This window comes from Pongo pygmaeus, chromosome Y (genome assembly GCF_028885625.2).
Source record: "Pongo pygmaeus isolate AG05252 chromosome Y, NHGRI_mPonPyg2-v2.0_pri, whole genome shotgun sequence".
Taxonomy (NCBI): Eukaryota; Metazoa; Chordata; class Mammalia; order Primates; family Hominidae; genus Pongo; species Pongo pygmaeus.
In genome coordinates, this window is record NC_072397.2 from 8,407,436 (window position 1) to 8,426,406 (window position 18,971).

At 37.2% G+C, this 18,971-nt stretch overlaps 1 long non-coding RNA gene across 1 annotated transcript; it reads right to left on the bottom strand.

The window, feature by feature from the left end:
* Positions 1 to 6,531: 6,531 nt before the first annotated feature.
* Positions 6,532 to 18,408, bottom strand: LOC129025925 (uncharacterized). Its single transcript, XR_008497369.1, has 4 exons — positions 18,209 to 18,408; positions 18,076 to 18,132; positions 15,796 to 15,979; positions 6,532 to 7,587 (listed from the first exon to the last, which is right to left on the bottom strand). It is a non-coding gene; the product is annotated as an uncharacterized LOC129025925 (long non-coding RNA).
* Positions 18,409 to 18,971: the final 563 nt, after the last annotated feature.

An 18,971-nucleotide genomic window follows, 5' to 3' on the forward strand; every position in this document is an offset into this window, starting at 1 on the left:
CATGATTGTGCCACAGTACTCCCTCCTGGGTAACAAAGTGAGACCTTGTCTCAAAAGAAACAGGCAAACAATAACAATGACAAAAGAAGAATTCTGCATGTAGAATTATTTACAAGATTGCCTGAAACCCATTTTAAATGAAATTTGAAAAGAAATGCAGTGATGTTTCTATAAGGGTAATTCATATGACAGAACCATGTCCCTTGCTTCAGGGTAGTGAAGAGTAATGATATCAACCCTAACTTTTAACTCTTGACCTATCCTAAGAAGAGAAATTTCCTGATGATAAAAATGATGGCTTAACATAAGGGACATAATTTCAAAGCTGGAAAAAAAATGATTATATAGAAGAAAAGTGCCATCTTTGTTTCTGTGAGTACAGTTGTGCAATGAAGTCTGCACAACATGTGTAAATGTTATTCGATGTTTTCTTCTTTCTGAAAGACATCCTTCAGCAATTCTGAAACACCACGTCTTCAAATTCCCATGGAACAGCATCTTGTCATTCACGAATACTTAATGATGATGCACCACAATTTGCAGCACATACTTTTATTCTGACACATCACTCCTTCCAAACATCATAGGAGGTGCAGATATCAGAGCTGTTGGATAGGGCAGGGCAGTGACACTGTGGTTCAAGAGAGATAACTGAGATCATCAGGGGTCCTGATTCTATGAGGAGTAGAGTCACCTATGCATTAAGGATCAACTGCACCTCTATGTCTGTGGGGGACCTGATTGAGCCTGGAAAAAGAAACAGATGCAGAGTGTACCCTGGCTTCACTCTGATGTTAACAGTTGTTTGCCTTGAGTGCTTTTGATGGAATCCTGTGGAGGAGGTAATTTTGGAAGCTGCATTAACTGGATGAGACCACCAGATGATGATTTGGAGCACTGTCACTCGAAGTCATTTTCCACAAAATAATTTAATGGCCTGAAAACTTAATATATCTCTCAAATCACCTCTGTTACTGGGATGGAAGCATATATTGAAAGAATTGGTTCCCTTGTATCTTGCACAGAAACAAAAGAAACACCATCATCATTTACTATTTATTAAAGGCCTTGGGCCAACGGATGTGCAGTGTGCAAGCTAATTTAATGGTTTCAGGTCTGCTTCAGGGACCATGACATGGGAATTTTAAAGTCATGCACAGAAAGAAGCTCCTCAACTTGCTCTACTGGAAAATCAAAATAGAGACCTGGCCTCAGCAGCCAGCTTCTTTCCCAAGCTTGGAAATCTCATCTCATTTCCATTCTCATCTCCCAAATGGAAATGAAGGTTTCTTCTATTGCTATCCTGAAGACATGGTAGAAGTTTAATAAATAGTAGCAATTATTCACTAAGTATTTTCAAATACTTACTGATGTGGTTTTGCTCTTTGTCCTCACACAACTGTCAAGTTGAATTGTAATTCCTAATGTTGGGGTAGGGACATGGTGGGATATGATTGGATCATGGGAGCAGATTTTCCTCATGCTATTCTCATGATAATGAATAAGTTCTAATAAGACCTGATGTGAGGAGGTGGCATATCCCTCTTCATTCACTCTCTCTCTCCTGCTTCACCACATTCCTTCTTCCCTTTTGCCTTCCACCATAACTGTAAGTTTCTTGAGGCTTCCCAGTCATGCTTCCTGTGTGCCTGCAAAACTGTGAGTCAATTAAACTTATTTTCCTCATAAATTACCCAGTCTCAGGTAGTTCTTTATAGCATTGAGAAAATGGACTGATACATTACTATTACTAACTGTCTCAGACTCTTGTTGTCTAATCATTTTAGAAGATAACTAATGTAGCATCCATCATCGTAGCTCAGATTTGGGGGGGTAATTTGTTCCCATTCATAGGTCATTTGGCAATTCCAGAGATATCTTTGGTTGTCAGAATGGAGGCATGGGATATTACTGGGATCTACTGGGTAAAAGCAAGGAATGCTGCTAAACCTCCTAGAGTACAAAGGAATATTAAAAGCCACTACTGAAAATCTCTAGAATTTGCAACTTTCAATTGTTTTTGAGGCTGTTGAAAGAAAGCAGGGAGGGATAGAAGTCAAGTTTTGAAGATGCTGGAAGGTGTTCTGAAACTCAGTCTTTGAATCAGAACTAATGAAACATTAGCATTCAAGTATTTGTGCAAGAAACCTGGCAAACAAGTAGTGGAAACCAAGGGAAATAGTTGTGATTTTTTGTAACCTCAAGAGTTTGTACAAAGGACAGGCAAAATGAGAATTTCAACTATTTCCATGAAACCATCCTTAAGCTTGCTCATGGAAGGCAGAACAGTAGAAAATGGGGGTCTCCTGTCTTGGGTTTGAAGCCCTCCTCCTTCTGTCTCTGTACAGGGCAGCTTCTTTCTTTCTTCTCCATTCTTTCTTGCTTATTAAACTCTCCAATCCTTAAAACCAGTCGACCTGTGTCCATGTCATTTTATCCATCTCATGTGAAGCAAGAGTCCTGGTGTTCCTCCACTCATAGGAGCCATATTATTTTGGTGCATTGGCTGGGAATACAAGGTAAGACCTATTTGCAGTGGTAAGTAGGGGAGAAAGCTCAAAATCTGTTCCATTGTTTCAAGGCACCCTTAGCCTCTATATTAAAATAAACAAAATGAATCACTGGGCATCCATCAGTCTCATACATACACTTAGCATTGGCTACCATACTAAAGCCTTGGATGTGAGGTTTGCTGGGGAGAACATGGAGAATCCATCATTACCCATGGATATTGGGAATGTTGGCCATGTTTGAAATAGCTTCTTTTCAGGGGAGATTTCACCATCATGTGAGGCTGGGAAAAGTTCTGGGGCAACTGAGAATTTCTGGACAGATCACATCCTGGTATGATTCAGAGGCCTCTGGACTGGACACATCCTCCAACAGCCCATTCTGGGTGTTGGCAGACAATCCTCAGCTATTTGTGGCCAAACTTTCTTTCTCTATCCACAGTCTCTTACTTTATCTGTGTGTGTCTAATGTGCAGGAATCCTTACAGTTCAGGGAAACAGGTCTGTTAGAAAAGATTGCAAATTGTGGCAGGCAGTAACTCAATGAACACCTCTCTCTATAGTTTCTCTGCCGAGGACATGGTATTTCTATGCCACTTAATGGAAATAAAAATCCTCTCTATGAGACACATTGCTGGTTCTCTGCAGTACATTGAAGCTTTGCAACTTTTATATTTTGCAGTTTTTTACTGGTACTTCTGTGGATGGAAAAGCTCTGTTTTTAGCAGTTAGGAGTAAAATGTCTTCCACAATTGGGTGTTAGTTTTGATATTTTCCCACTGGCAGAAATATGGCCATTTAGTTCTTATGTTCCTTTAAGGCATCTATTCTATTTTTGATTAAGACAGTACTTAATTAGTAAGGGGATTTTAAGTCCAGAAGTTAACCAGAGTCATTTTCTATGGGGAAATGCTTTGCTATAGGCCATAATAGCATGACATAGAGTTCAATCTAGCACACCCCTTCCCTTAAAGGGGCCTTGTCTAACTATGAAAATACCTTGTACACTCACGGCTAAGTCATAATCTTATTAACGATTATTAGTTTTGCCTGTGAGGTTACTTTTTGTAAAGTTCAAAAGCTGAAAATCTTCACTGTTTGGCATGGCTAAAGAATTTTCTTAGAGAGTGTTCAGCTTAATTAAAACTGGATATTCAGGTTGTAGGTATACTTAAAAGGCCTTTATGCTTTTCAATTTTGAATCTTGTTTTCTGGAAAAAGGCTCTTTTCTTCCCAGTCAACTGAATTACTTCTCAAAGCCCTAAGATAACTTCTGGAAGCATAGGACTTCCTGGGGAAAACAGTGGAGATGCTACAAGGCCTGTTTGGGGCAGGTGGAAATCTTTTCCTCCTGAAACCCCCAAAATTAAAGGCAGATAGTTCCCTCCAAAAATCAATGGCTCTGTTCTGTTATGTATTGTGTTATCTATCATTTTGCATTTTGAGGGTATCAAATTACTTCATTTCATGAGAGAGCTTTGGTGTGTAATACCTAGGTAGAAAATACACTGTAAGGGATGGCTAATTGTTGTTAAAATTCACAGAAGCAAGCTCTTGGCCTCCTAAACAATATGGAAATATCCCCGCTCCCCACCTAAAAAATATGGAAACATCCCTATTCTTCACTAAGAAATAATACTCCCATGGTGGATGGGCTAATTTTCTTCAGCTGTGTCTGCTTATTAGGCCTTAAAAATGCATGTTATCTGAACCTCTTCCTCCAAGGGCTCTACATTGAAGCTGGTAATCCAGTGAAGAAACTGGAAAATAAAAAATCTTAACAAATACTAAATCTTCTGACTGTTTATGTTGCTATATATGTGTGCTATGTGTAATGTCTATAATAAGAGCTCTGGTTGATTGGCTTAAAGAAAAATAAGCACTTAAATCAAGGATTTATTAGTTCATGTGACTTTCAGAAATAAAAATAGTCTTAAGGATTATTGGTAACATGCAAGTGTCACCAAAATGCAATTAAGTGGTCTAAATCATACAACTCTGATACTAAGGTTGCTAGAAGTTCCAGGGTTGTATACAACCTTGGAACCCTGCTTTACAGATAGTAAGGCCTGGGAAGAGCTAGATGCTGAAAAGTCAGACTTTATCAGCAGTTCTGCCTGCATCCTAGAATCCACACCTTGTATACAATTGAAATTGCTTACTAACAAAGTTTTTCATCAGAAATAAAAGTTGAAGGGTAAAGTTATTGTAAACCATGGAGATAAATAAATTTCTTTGCTAGTCATGTTTTTAACTGTAACTATACTGGAAATTTTGTCCTTAGCAAACAATTTTTGTCCTTTTTTTTTTTTTCCTTCTCAAAAGACAGTTTAAAATCAAGCTACTTTAAGGACTTCAACAGGTGTTCTGAAATGCAGGTTTTTAATAGTTTTGAAGATTGTAATATTGGAATAGAGAAAAAAATTATGGGACTCATAAAGAACAGACATGTTCAGAAATATCAAACAAAACAATAGTTAAATAAATGGACTGCACTCAGAAAGTTAAAGCTATGTTTTAACTTTTGCTTAAAATATTGCTGATTCTTGTTTTGTTTTTCAAAGTCAAGGAAACTTATTTTGAACGATTTATGGTCTTTAATAATTGAGTAAGATATACTCCTGTGGACAAAATTTGGAGCAGGTTTGTTTCTCTCTGCCTAGTTCTTATAGAATTTGGAGACTATCTGTGAGTACTCTTAACTTATGGATATACAGTTGTTTACATCAGTGCAAAGAATCAATTTTTATTTGTCAACATGACACAATTGGAGAAAGTGGTTATTTCATCAAGGCATTGACTGAAATGATGTGTTTCCCTTTAAGGAATAAAGCTTAATATGCAGAGCCAATAAAATCCCCTAGTGGGCAGGAACTGGCCTCATACCTTGTCTACACAGTTCCTGAACAGGGTTCCTAATCTGTGATTAGTAAAGAATGTCATGTTCCAACAGATCTGGGGGCTCCAAGTTTATCTTGGTACATCAAGAGAAAACGATCGCCAAACTCACAGTTATTTGACGATACAAACCCATGGCTGGGCTCAGTTTTAAAGGTCTTATCTGAAACTCTTGTGGAACAGAGTTTCATTAAAGCCTATCCAAAAGGGCCATGTAGAAATAACCACTTTTGCTACACTTTATGCAAATAATCAGGCCAAGTATAAGGCCAAAGTTTATTCTAAAAACAATACACAGGTCAAGGCAGATGGATCACTAGGTCAGATCAAGACCATCCTGGCTAACACAGTGAAACCCCGTCTCTACTAAAAATACAAAAAAAACTAGCCAGGTGTCCTGTAGTCCAAGCTACTCAGGAGGCTGAGGCAGGAGAATGGCATGAAGCCAGGAGGTGGAGCTTGCAGTGAGACAAGACCCCACCACTGCCCTCCAGCCTGGGTGACACAGCAAGACCTATCTCAAAAAAAAAAAAAAAAAAGCTATACACATGGTCCTATAATAATTTATTTTTACCAAAAATTAAGACTGGTGAGAAAAACTGTGCTTCAGACTTATTGTAGATTTGTGATTAAATCCTAGTTTCATTAATTGTTTTTAAACTTTTTGTCTACATTTTAAACTAACCCTGCTTATTCCTGTGAATCAAATGGTGAACTCCTGCAGGTTGGAAGAAAAAAAAAGCAAAGGGTAATGTAAAAATCTCAATCAATATGCTAGTTCTTGGCAATTATCTTGCAAATTCTGTCAGGTAATGAGTGAGTAGGCTGTCCATAACCAAGACGTTTCTTTGTGTGGGAAAATAAAACCAAGGAAATTCATAAACCCCCAAAGGAAAATTCTATATCTTGGCAAGCAAAATTTTAGATGGGCATTATCTACTGCATCACACTTGTGGGAATTGCTATACTCACTCTACTATTTGCAATAGAGTTATACATGGTAGCACCTTCTAACACAAATATTGGACAGTTTCCATAGCTGTAGTATTTTGCTTAATTATTATCCTTATAGCAGGAATAATAGTTACTGACAAAAAGAAAGCATGAAAGTTTGACTATCACGGAGTGTTCTAGGACATTTTATTAGGTATAGTGATGCACTTTTAAATGAAACATGCTGCTTCTGAATTAACACCTCTGCTAAACTAGAGGAAAATCTACAAGTGCATAAAGATCAAATCAGAACCATTGACAGGCTTGGGAAAAAGCAATCTTCAGCCCTGGGTGGCTACAATCCCCCTTTAATGAATTCCAGTCTTCTTTATAGAATTGGTTAACCCCTTATTAGGCACTCTCTTTCTTATGTGTCTTGTTTTAATATTTGAACTTTGTATACTCGATAATATAAGTCAAATTGTTTCCTCTCACTTAGAAACAATCAAACTCCAAATGGTGCTGCAAGCTGAACCATGCACAGACATGCCATTCTTCTGAGGATCCTTAAATCAACCCCAGGAAGAACCTTAGCTGCTGTTCCACATTCCATGCCCCTTTTCACCAGCAAGTAGCCAGAAAGTGTTGTCACCTAAAATCCCCTAACAGCAGTTAGGGTGACATCTTCACAGGGGGAAATGTTATGGGAGCTATTAAGAAATTATTTTAGGCAGATAGAGAGAAAAAAAGGGTCCTTGGAAAATTGCTTCCTTTAAAGTGGCTCCAGAAATGTTTTTTGTCTAGCAGGAAAGCCCTAGGTCTTGGAGCTAGGCTGGCAACTTTTGATATACAAATGAAGGACATTAGGAGCTGGGTCCACCCAAACACGGCCATTCCCATCCTGTTTTTCTTGCCCTTGCCCCTACATGTGCCTGGCAACATGGGTGCCCCTCACATACCCCCACATGTGTAGAACATAGCCCTGCATTTGCATATCAAAAGGCTAGTGTGCGAGGGCCAGGTTTTCCACAGGATATGTGAGTGACATGTCTGGTCAAACCCGTCGCCTAAGTTCTATGCAAATCAGACCCCAAGTCCTCCAGCCTCCTCATATAAGCTGCCACTTTTCTGCTGCACATGGGATCTCATCTCTTGGCTTTGTAGTCCCCCTCTATGTCTCTGTACAGGAGTTCTTCTTCTTTCTTCTCTCTTCTTTCTTGCCTTTTAAACTCTCTGCTCCTTAAAACTAAAAAAGAAAAAAGAAAAAAGGAGAGAGGAGGGAAGATATTTATACACTTCTGAACTTACAGGTATTAGCAAAAGAGTACAGGTTAATTGCAGAGTGATGATTTTAGTGACAGATTTTACCAAAAGAGCTCCTTATTATGGTCTTAGGTTTTATAATTGAAGGATGTTAATTTCTGATTCATTCTTCATCTGGCAGATCAAGAACAAAGTCAGTTTCTTGATGTAATAAGTTGAATTATGTTCTCTTAAAAAAATCAGTGAAGGCCTGGTGCAGTGGCTCATGACTGTAATCCCAGCATTTTGGGAGGCCGAGGAGGGTGGATCATGAGGTCAGGAGATAGAGACCATCCTGGCTAACATGGTGAAACCCCGTCTCTACTAAAAATATAAAAAATTAGCTGGGCGAGGTGGGGGGTGCCTATAGTCCCAGCTACATGGGAGGCTGAGGCAGGAGAAAGGTGAGAACCCTGGGAGGCAGAGCCTGCAGTGAGCCAAGATTGGGCCAGGGCAGTCCGGCCTGGGTGAAAGAGCCAGACTCCGCCTCAAAAAAAAAAAAAAAAAAAAAATCAGTGAAAGTCCTGACTCCTCCTATTCTAAATTTGATCTTGTTGGGAAATATGGTCTCTGCAGATGGAATCAAGTTATAGAGGATTAAGATGGACCCTAAATCCAATGACTGGTGTTCTCATAAAAAGAAATATTTGGGCACAGTCCTGCATACAACAAAATCTTGTGTGATGACAGAGGTGGAGTTTGGAGTGATGCAGTTGCAAACCAAGACACTCCAAGGACTGTCAGCAGATAGCAGGAAGCAAGGAAGGGGAAGGGAAAAATTCCACCCAGAGTCTCAGAGAAAGCACAGGCTTGCAGACACTTCAATCAGAGACCTCTGGCCTCCCAACCTGTGACACAATGCATTTCAGTTTCAAGACACATGATTTGTGATGTATTCTTACAGCAACCCTAGGAAATGAATGCACTTAATTTCTTTTTGTCTTAAAAGCCAGTGATGTTTCATGATTTTTTTTTTTTTTTTTTTTTTTAAGATGGAGTCTCACTCTGTCTCCAGGCTGGAGTGCAGTGGTGCAATCTTGGCTCACTGCAACTTCCACCTACTGGATTCAAGCGATTCTCCTGCCTCAGCCTCCTAAGTAGCTGGGACTAAAAGCATGTGCCACCATGCTCAGGTAATTTTGGAATTTTTAGTAGAGATGGGCTTTCACCATGTTGGCCAAGATAGTCAAGATCTCTTGACCTCATGATCTGCCCACCTTGCTCTCCCAAAGTGCTGGGATTACAGACATCAACCACTGTGCCTAGCCTCATGATCTTAATTTTATTGTCATGTATGTATACCCAACTGCCTGTCAAAGATAAATTCATATTTATGCAGAAACCATGGGCAAGTATTTAGGTTTTAAGTTTAACTTTGCATTTTTAAATTTACTTCCTACAAAGGGTAAATTTCTAATTTAAAGAAGAAGCCTAGGATTTAAAAAAAAAAAAAAACAGTATTGTGAAATAGTAATAACTAAATGACTTTAAGTAGAAAAACACATCAATAAATGAAACCATAATTTGTGTAGTCTAAAACTATAAATTCTGTAACTTAATGTAATTTGAAAACATTTGCAAGTAAATAAGATCATTAGAGAATGTTATAATGTATTGAGGATTACAAAAACATCAGTAACAAACACTCCAAACCCAAATGGCCAAGTAAGGGTAAACAATATTAGGAAATCTGGTACAGAGTAGAAACTGAGATGCTTCTTAAAATAGGAGATTTATTTCTGTAAGAATGCAAATAAGAATAATCTATGAACAATAAACATTTGCATCCTTATCTCTTGAGCAACATTTTAAAAACTAAGCATATGAACTTAACATTGATGGGTTTAACTTTCCTGGGTTTCAGAATTGCCAGGTGAAGGTCAGGTGTTCTGCTGCCTTCACTCAGCTGTGTTTTGGAAATGAAATTGTCAGCCAATCTGAGAAAATAGATTGGTACAAGAGTGATTGTGGTTGTCCTGTTACTTATAAAAGTGCTATATATAGCAAATATGTATATTTTGCAAATACATATATAGCACATATCTAGAGAAATATATATATTGCAAAAATATATAGCACATATAGAAATACATATTTTGCAAAATAAATATTGTGAAAATATATATTTCTCTCTATATATGTGTTATATATGATTTTATATGTGCTATATTTAGCAAATATATATATTATTTCTTTTTATCTAAAAACATATGTTATGTGATGATAAGTTACTATGCTATTTACTGGTCAAAGAGTGTTGAACCCATTCCTTTATCTTAAACTTACTTGACAGCAGAAGTTTAAATGATACAGTTGATTCATTTCTTTATTATATTTATTTGTTTTCTCTTTGTTTATCATTATTGTGCATGTGTGAAAAAGCACACCTTATTAATTTTAACATAACTGGGAAAATTGATGTCATCATATTCAATCTTGGTTTTTTTTTTTTTTTTTGAGATGGAGTCTCACCCTGTTGCCAGGCTGGAGTGCAGTGGTGCAGTCTTGGCTTACTGTAACCTCTACCTCCCAAGTTCAACTGATTCTCCTGCCTCAGCCTCTCGAGTAGCTGGGACTCCAAGCACGCACCACCACGCCCAGCTAATTATTGTATTTTTAGTAGAGACAGGGTTTCATCATGTTGGCCAGGATGATCTCAGTCTTTTGACCTGTGTTCTACCCAACTTGGCCTCTCAAAGTGCTGGGATTACAGGTGTGACTCACCATGCCCAGCTCATATGCAATCTTTTAGTGAATGTTTGCTTTGAGCTTTTCTAAATATGCAATAAAATTTGAAGCAGCTACACAATGCATTAAAATATTGCTTGCTCTGTATACGCCTTAGCTTTTGGACTTTATCTTAAGTCTGATTTTATATATCTATATATACAGATATATCATAATATATGATCAGTGGATAGCAAATATATAGATATATTACATCAGTAGATATAGCCTATATATATGACCAGTAGATAACAAATATATAGATATATTTGGAATATATTATATCAGTAAATAGCAAATATATTTCACAAATATATATAAATATATTTATAACAAGGTAAACATACAACCATACAAACATATATATTTGCTAAATATATATTTGTTATATAAAGCACATATATAAACCTATATATGATATTTACATATAGTGTTTGTATGATATATATATATTTGGCAAAAATAATGTATATACAGTGTTCTGAACAATAAGTGAACATTAAACAGCCACCCAAACATATGTATTTCTAGGTTACATGCTTCCATATTCTAAGACTTCTAACATTTGATTTTTCCTACTTGATAATAAAAAGAACATTTGTCATACTTTTATGGGAAACACTATTCCCACTACCATTTGTGGGAAAGGCTATTCCCACTACCATTTGTCCCAGTATCAAGTTTGTACTACCATTTGTCAAACTTTTGTGGAAAAGGCTATTCAGCCTGTGAGAGATCAGCTTCCAGATTTGTATATCATGCATTATATGGATGACATACTGTATGTGGCTGAAAATCAAGACCAACTTATCCAGTGTTATTCATATTTACAGTCAGTGGTAGCCAATGCTGGCTTGCTCATAAAATTCAAACGGCCACTCCTTTCCAATATTTGGGAATGCAAGTTTAGGAAAGGTTCAAATTCAAAAAGACTCACTGCAAACTTCGAAAGATTTAAAAAATTATTAGGGGCTGTCAATTGGATTCAGCCTACTTTGGGAATCCCTACTTATGCTATGTCTAATCTGTTCTCTATTTTAAAAGGAGATCCTGCTATCAATAGTAAACAAGAATTGACCCCTGAGGCTGCCAAAGAATTACAAATGATTGAAGAAAAAATGCAACAGGCCCAGGTAAATAGAATAGATTCAAGTTTACCATTACTGTTCATTGTGTTCCCTACTGTCCATTCTCCTACAGGAGTTATAGTTCAGAGTGAGGACTTAGTTGAATGGTATTTTCTGTTTCACAATACTGTCAGAACACTCACAGTATACTTGGATCAGATGGCAATCTTGACTGGACAAGCTCACTTTACAGTTGTTAAACTTTGTGGCTCAGATCCAGATAAGATTATATTTCCAATGAACAAAAATCAGATTCGGGAATCCTTTGTTAATTCAGTCAATTGGCAAAAATATTTAGCTGGCTTCATTACAGTTCTTGACAATAATTATCCAAAAAACAAAATTTTTCAGGTTTTAAAGCTAACAACATGGTTCCTTCAAAAAATTACCCATAGCACTCCACTGGAAGGAACAGAGATTGTGTTTACAAACAGCACTAGCCATGAAAAAGCAGTTATGTGGCACCTCAAAACAGAATTATTCAAACTGACTTTGAATCAGCACAGAGGGCTGAATTACAGGAAATTATAGCTATGTTAGAAGACTTTAAGCAACCTGTAAATATTGACTCTGATTCAGCTTATGTTGTTCAAGCCATTCAATACATAGAAACTGCACTAATTAAATATCTTGTGGATGAACAACTCTATTAGCTGTTTATTTCTTTACAAAAGGCAGTGCAGGATCACTGTTTTCTTTTCCATATTACACACATTCAAGCACACACTAATCTTCCTGGAACCCTTGTAAAGGCTAATGATCAAGCTGATTTACTAGTTTCCACTATGCTTACTACTGCCCAAGATTTTCACTCTCTAACACATGTTAATGCAGCAGGACTTAAACAAAAATATTAAATTACTTGGAGACAAGCAAAGGACATTGTGAAACATTGCCCTCAGTGCGAGGTACTACAACTGGCATGTGAAGGGACTGGTGTTAACCCATGGGGATTAACTCCCAAAATATTGTGGCAAATGGATGTAACCCATGTATCTTCATTTGGGAAACTTTCATATGTCCATGTTACTATAGATACCTTTTCTAATTTTGTATGGGCAACTTGCCACACAGGTGAGGCAAATGCTTATATTAAAAGATATTTAGTTTCCTGTTTTGCTGCCATGGGCATCCCACAAAAGATTAAAATGGACAATGGCCCAGTCTACTGTAGTAAATCTTTACAAACGTTCCTTCAACAATGGGACATTGAGCACAGTACTGGAATATGCTATAATTATCAAGGCCAAGCCATTGTTGAATGGGCTAATTGAACCTTAAAATCTCAATTAGAAAAACACAAGACAGAAGGAAGAACCAGAGAATACTCTACTCCCCATATGCAGCTACAATTGGCTCTTATCACTTTAAATTTTTTGAATTTGTCTAGAGATTAGATTACAATGGCAGCAGAGTAGCATTTGACAGGGCACAAAATAAATCCTCATGAAGGAAATCATGTGGTGGAAGGACATCAGAACCAAAACCTTGGAAAAGGGCAAAATGATTACATGGGGTCAAGGGTTTGCTTGTATCTCACCAGAAGAGAAAGTTTCCTGTCTGGATACCCACAAGACATCTTAAGCTGTGCAATGAGCCAGAATCCAAGAAAGAGGAAAAGACCTTGGAACATCCCTGCAGCCCCAGTTGATCAGATGGCTCAAATGAACATCTCTGTTGAGCAGGTGGAAACCAGTAAAACCCACCAAGCAACTCCACTGACCTGGGGGCAGATGAAGAGACTAGCTCACATTCCAAGAGGGAACCTGGGATCTCAGAAAAAGCCGACGACCACCAGTAATCTAATGGTAGCTATGATGGTGGTAATCTCCCTGGTGGTGAGTCTCCCTGCAGCTGAGGCAGATCAAAATTACACTTATTGGGCCTACATTTCATTCCCACCACTGATTAGGCCTGTTACATGGTTAGACCCCCCAGTGGAAGTTTATGTTAATGATAGTGTCTGGATGCTTGGATCAACAGACAACCAAGGTCCTACTCATCCAGAGGAAGAAGGAATGTCAATGAATGTTTCCATTGGTTATCACTTTCCTCTCATCTGCCTGAGGCCAGCGGCAGGATGTTTAAATTATGATAAACAAAGTTGGATGGTTTATGTCGCTGCACATAATGGATCAAAAATTTCTATTCATGCAATCAGTGGAAGAACATTTCAATCTTCGGACACTATTAAATATCTTGAGCACAACTATGTTATGACACATTACCAGATTAATAAATTTAAAACTAATAAGAAGCCCTGTCCTAGGCATGACACTAAATGGTCTGAAAAGCTAGAGGTGCTAACCTGTGAAGATTGTATTACAAACAGCGCTACTGTACTGCAAAATAATTCCTACAGAATTGTCATTGATTGGGCCCCTAGGGGATGCATTGTAGTAAATTGTACTGGACAGCCTGAAGATTGTAGAGAGACTTCTTTTGCAAATGACTATCCAGATAATGCAGCAAAATTATACAGAAGAATTGAAATAAATTTCCCTATTAAGTAGAAGGAGAATGGTATGGCTCCTCCAAGCCCAAAAATGATTGATCCAATTATAAGTCCAAAACATCCAGAATTGTGGAGATTAATGATGGCTCAAATCTCAATTTGCATTTGGAAAGGAGAATATAAAACAGAGACTCATAGTAAAAAACTTCAATTTGCTGTAGTCGTGACCTCTAATTGGACAGTCCCATTGCAGAGTTGTGTTAAACCTCCTTTTATGTTGGCAGTGGAAAAATTAATATCCTCCCTGACTCTCAAACCATCTCATGCCTCAACTGTCATCTTTTTACCTGCATTAATTCTACCTTTAATAAAGAAAATAACATTTTACTGGTTAAGGCCTGAGAAGAAGTTTGGATACCTGTTTCCCTCAATAGACCCTGGGAGGCCTCTCCCTCCATACATTGTATCACTGAAGTACTGAAAGGAATACTTAATATATCAAAGAGATTCATATTTACTTTAATAGCTGTCATCATGGGCCTTATAGCTATCACAGCTACTGCTGCTGCTGCTGTTGGTGTGGCTTTGCACTCTTCTATTCAAACTGTGGGCTTTGTGGATAGTTGGCAGAAAAATTCTTCTAAGCTTTGGAATACCCAAAGCCAAATAGATCAAAAACTGGGAAATCAAATTAACGATCTCCATCAAACAGTAAGTTAGTTGGGAGATCAGATTATGAGCTTGCAGCATACAATTCAAATGCAATGTGATTGGAATACTTCTGATTTTTTTGTTACTCCTAGCTTTTATAATGCCTCTGAACACCATTGGAAATGATTAGACATCATCTACAAGGAAAAGAAGATAATTTAATATTAACTGTTGCTAAACTGAAAAAAAACAAGTTTTTGAGGCATCTCAGGGTCATCTCACCCTGTTGTCTGGAGCTGATATTCTTGCTGGAGCTGCTGATGGCCTTTCTAATACCAATCCTTTAAAGTGGATTGAAACCATAGGTGGATCAACAGTTGCAAATTTTGTTTTGGTTTGTGTCTGTTTATGCTGTTTGTTTTTAGTCTACAGATGTGGACGGCACCTTGGGAGAGAAGTCAGACACCGTGAATCAGCCATGATAGCAATGACAGTTATTAAAAAAAAAATAAAATAAAATACAGACAAAAATGGGGGACATGTGGGAAAGAGAGTTTCTGGAGTGCCAGATGAGTTGGTCTGCCCTGGGTGAGACACCCATGGGGAGCCATAGGTGGCCTCTGAGGAGAAAAGTCTCCTTATTGTCTTTATGTCTTTGTGCCCTGAGAGCATAACAGCTCAGCAGCATTCTACAGGTTTCTCAGGGAGATAACACTCCCTTGAAGCAGTGGAGTATGATCAAACATGTTGGCTCCTACTGAAACCCACTCCCACCCATTTTAGTCCTGATAAGTTAAATATCTTAAGTAGTTTAAGACACAAGCCTTTGCTTAACGAAATTCACAGGAACTGCCACTGCTATACATATTGTTGAATGACTCACAAGTTCTCCTTTACTGATTAATCCTTTTCCTCATCCCTTCCTACCCCTCCCATCTGCTCTAAGAACAAATTGCTTATAAACCAGTAAATTAGGTGGAGTCCAAGAGCTCTGGGCTGTGAGCAAGCCTCCAATGCTCCAGTCCCCTGGACCCATGTTTTAAAAGCTTATTCTGTCTCTTTCTAACTTCTTTATCTCCCCCGAACTCAGAGTACCCGCCAGATGGTGTGCGGCTGGTTTCCCCAACAGTTAGCTTTCTCGCACTGGGTTAGAACATACTCCTTTAGCTTGGAGGAATTTGTTATCACCCACCTTCTGAAGCCTACTTCTGTCAATTTGTAAATCTTCTGTGTCCAGTTTTGTGTCCTTGCTGGAGAGAAGTTGTGATCATTTGGAGGAGAATAGGAGTTCTTGCTTTGGAAATTTTCAGCATTTTTGCACTGTTTTTTTTCTCATCTTCATGGATTCAGTTCATGATTGCAACACAGTTGTGTAGCTGCAAGAGAGACAGCACATCTTGCAACATTGAAAATATTTACTACATTCCCCTTTACAGGGAAAAAATTTCACCCTTGCTGGTATATTAGAGTAGCTTATTATTTTCGTAATACACTGAAGAATTAGACCCAATTTATCAATGAATGACTTACAATTCCATATTTTATCATCTAACTTGAAAGCTTAGTATAGATCCATTTATTTTATGCACTACTTTTATGTCTTAGCATATAATCAGAGTCTGGAATTTAAAGATGACACTATGGTGAGTAATATAGTTGAAAATCTAGTTGGTCTAAAGAAAAGGAACAAATATGTTCATAGAAGTGAATGTGAAGATTCTATTTTTAAAATTTTGAAATTTGGAACTGCTTTCTACTTCCTGGCCTATTTTTGAAAGAAATGAAATATCTTACTGGTTCCCTGTTAGTTATCACACAGAACATAAGGTAGGTTGTTCTAAAAGAAAAAAAAAAAAAAAACACCAATTCTTTTTTCTGCCAAAAGTTTCAGAGAAACTACAGGATTACAGCTATGATATTCTTTCCTGATGCAATGAAATTTCAGCAAACTGTAATGGATGTAATCAAATGATTTGATAAAATGTAGCATGATGGCTTTGAGAGAATGTTTTAAAATTATTTTTTAATTACATTACCTAATAAAAGGTATCAAGGACCTCTGCTTTTTATGTATATGTATTTAAAAACATTTTATTAATTTACTAATTCTAGGTTATATTTTTCTCCTCTTATTTGAAAATATTTTATGTAAAATTTATTAAAAACAATCTAAGGATTCCAACATTCATCACAAAAATAAGGGAATTTTTAAAATAATGCTTCCTTCATAGTAATTTACATTTGCCAGCCTTGAAAATATACCTAACACATCCAGAAGTACTTTCTTGATGAAGTCTGTGAATATAACACACATTCATACATGTTATAATCTCATCAAAAATTAATAGTATTCATCTATCTCTTAACCTACCACTTCTTTGTAGTATGAATTAAGTTTTGCTTCAAACTTTTATAACAGTTAGGCAAGTGGTAACATCTTTATTCACTTTTTAATGCCAGTTTCAACTAAGCCACTCAAATAAAAAAAGGCTTTTATTTGGAAGAATTACTGTGGAAACGTTAAAAAATAGTGTACTTTTGATCAGCTACAGTGGCTCACGCCTGTAATCCCAGCACTTTGGAAGGTCAAGGCAGGAGGATAATGAGGTCAGCAGGTGGAGACCATCCTGGCTAACAAGGGGAAACCTTGTCTCTACTTAAAATAAAAAAAAAAAAAAAAATAGCTGGGTGTGGTGGTGGGCACCTGTAGTCCCAGCTACTCAGGAGGCTGAGGTGGGAGAATGGCATGAACCCAGGAGGTGGAGCTTGCAGTGAGACGAGGTAGCACCACTGCACTCCAGCCTGGGTAACAGAGTAAGACTCTGTCTCAAAAAAAAAAGAAAAAAAAAAATGTATCCTTTTCACTTTTGAATACCTTTTAAAAAGGGTGAGGTTTTCAATATCAAACCGTTTTAGATATATTGTATCCTTATGAACACAATAGCAAATGGAGGTGTTTTGTTGTTGTTTTTTTTTGATAAAGAATTGAAATTATGAGTGGAATTGTTCAAAGATACAATGTAGAAGTAAACTTGACACAAGGTTTTAATAAAAGTGGTCACATAATTTGTTTTATCCCAAGTGCTTAGCTTATTATGAATATTATTCTAGATTTTACTGAAAAAAAAATGAAAAGGGAAAACCATAGCTATTTTCCTTTCCCACAAATATTTGTTATCTATGTAAAAATAAGGTAGCTTGGTTTATTTCATTAAATAGCCAGTGAGTAAATAGCTTAGCAATTGTCGATAGACATGGTGCCCTCAGCTTGGCAAACTATTGTTCTCTCTGAAGGACTAACTAATAGTTTTGTTTGGTTTATTTGTTTGTTTTACATTTTACAGATTAAAATGTTCAAACCATTCTTAGCTAGCTCACAGTCAAATTTGTCTCTCTTGCTTTTAACAACTGGTATACTAAGAGGAAGAATGCATATGCACAACAAAATGAGAATAAATCTGGAAGTTCTTACCACAGATGGAAATCCTTCATCCACAGTTTTGAGATGGAATTATCTGTGTTCCAGATACTGCAACAAGGAAAGGAAACACACATTAGAGGGCAGAAGAGGGGCTTTATTTCTCTTTTAATTTATAGAAGGTTACCTGCAAGTTCTTATACAGCATTTTTCCTTTCGCTCATTTTCAACAACTTAGCCCCATGATCTCAGCAAACAGCAACGCAGGCAGGAACCTCTCTCATTTTGAACTGCTATGTTTGAACTGCACAGCTAAGAAATCTGTGGGTTTTTTATTTTTATTTTTCAGATTGCAGAATGAGTGTCCATGAGTCCACACAAAACCCTGACTCAGAAATCATAATTTGGATTTTTATACTCCATTCTCACATCCAAATTTCTCTGTTTGATATATTTCTTATAATGGAGTATCACATTTTTGATAAGTTCTTGCAACATTTTTGGCACAGAGACTATGTTCAGCAGGAGATATTTGAGAGTGGATGCTCATTTGTTATCTTTCTTTGGCTTGCTGGGTTTATTTTTATTTTTTGGTCTCGGATTTCCTTGTTTCTCAGCTGGACAGCATTCTCAAAGAGTCTTTTATTCCTGTTGCCACCTTTTCTTGGTGTTATCTCTTTCTGCTTCTTCACTGGCCTTATCTTTTCTATGCCAAATTGAACAAGCAAAATTCAATATAAACATTTTTTTTTCAATCCTTGTATTCACTGCTATCTAGCAGAAGCTATCATTTAAGTTATCTTTCTTTGAATGAGATTTGAGCTTTGGCAGGGATTTGGGGAGGAAAGCTTAACTTTTTTTTTATTTTGCCATGATTTAATTGCAGCAAACTGAGTTCTCTTTATTTTCATAAGCTCTCAAACCATCTCATCTGCACTTATTTTACAATA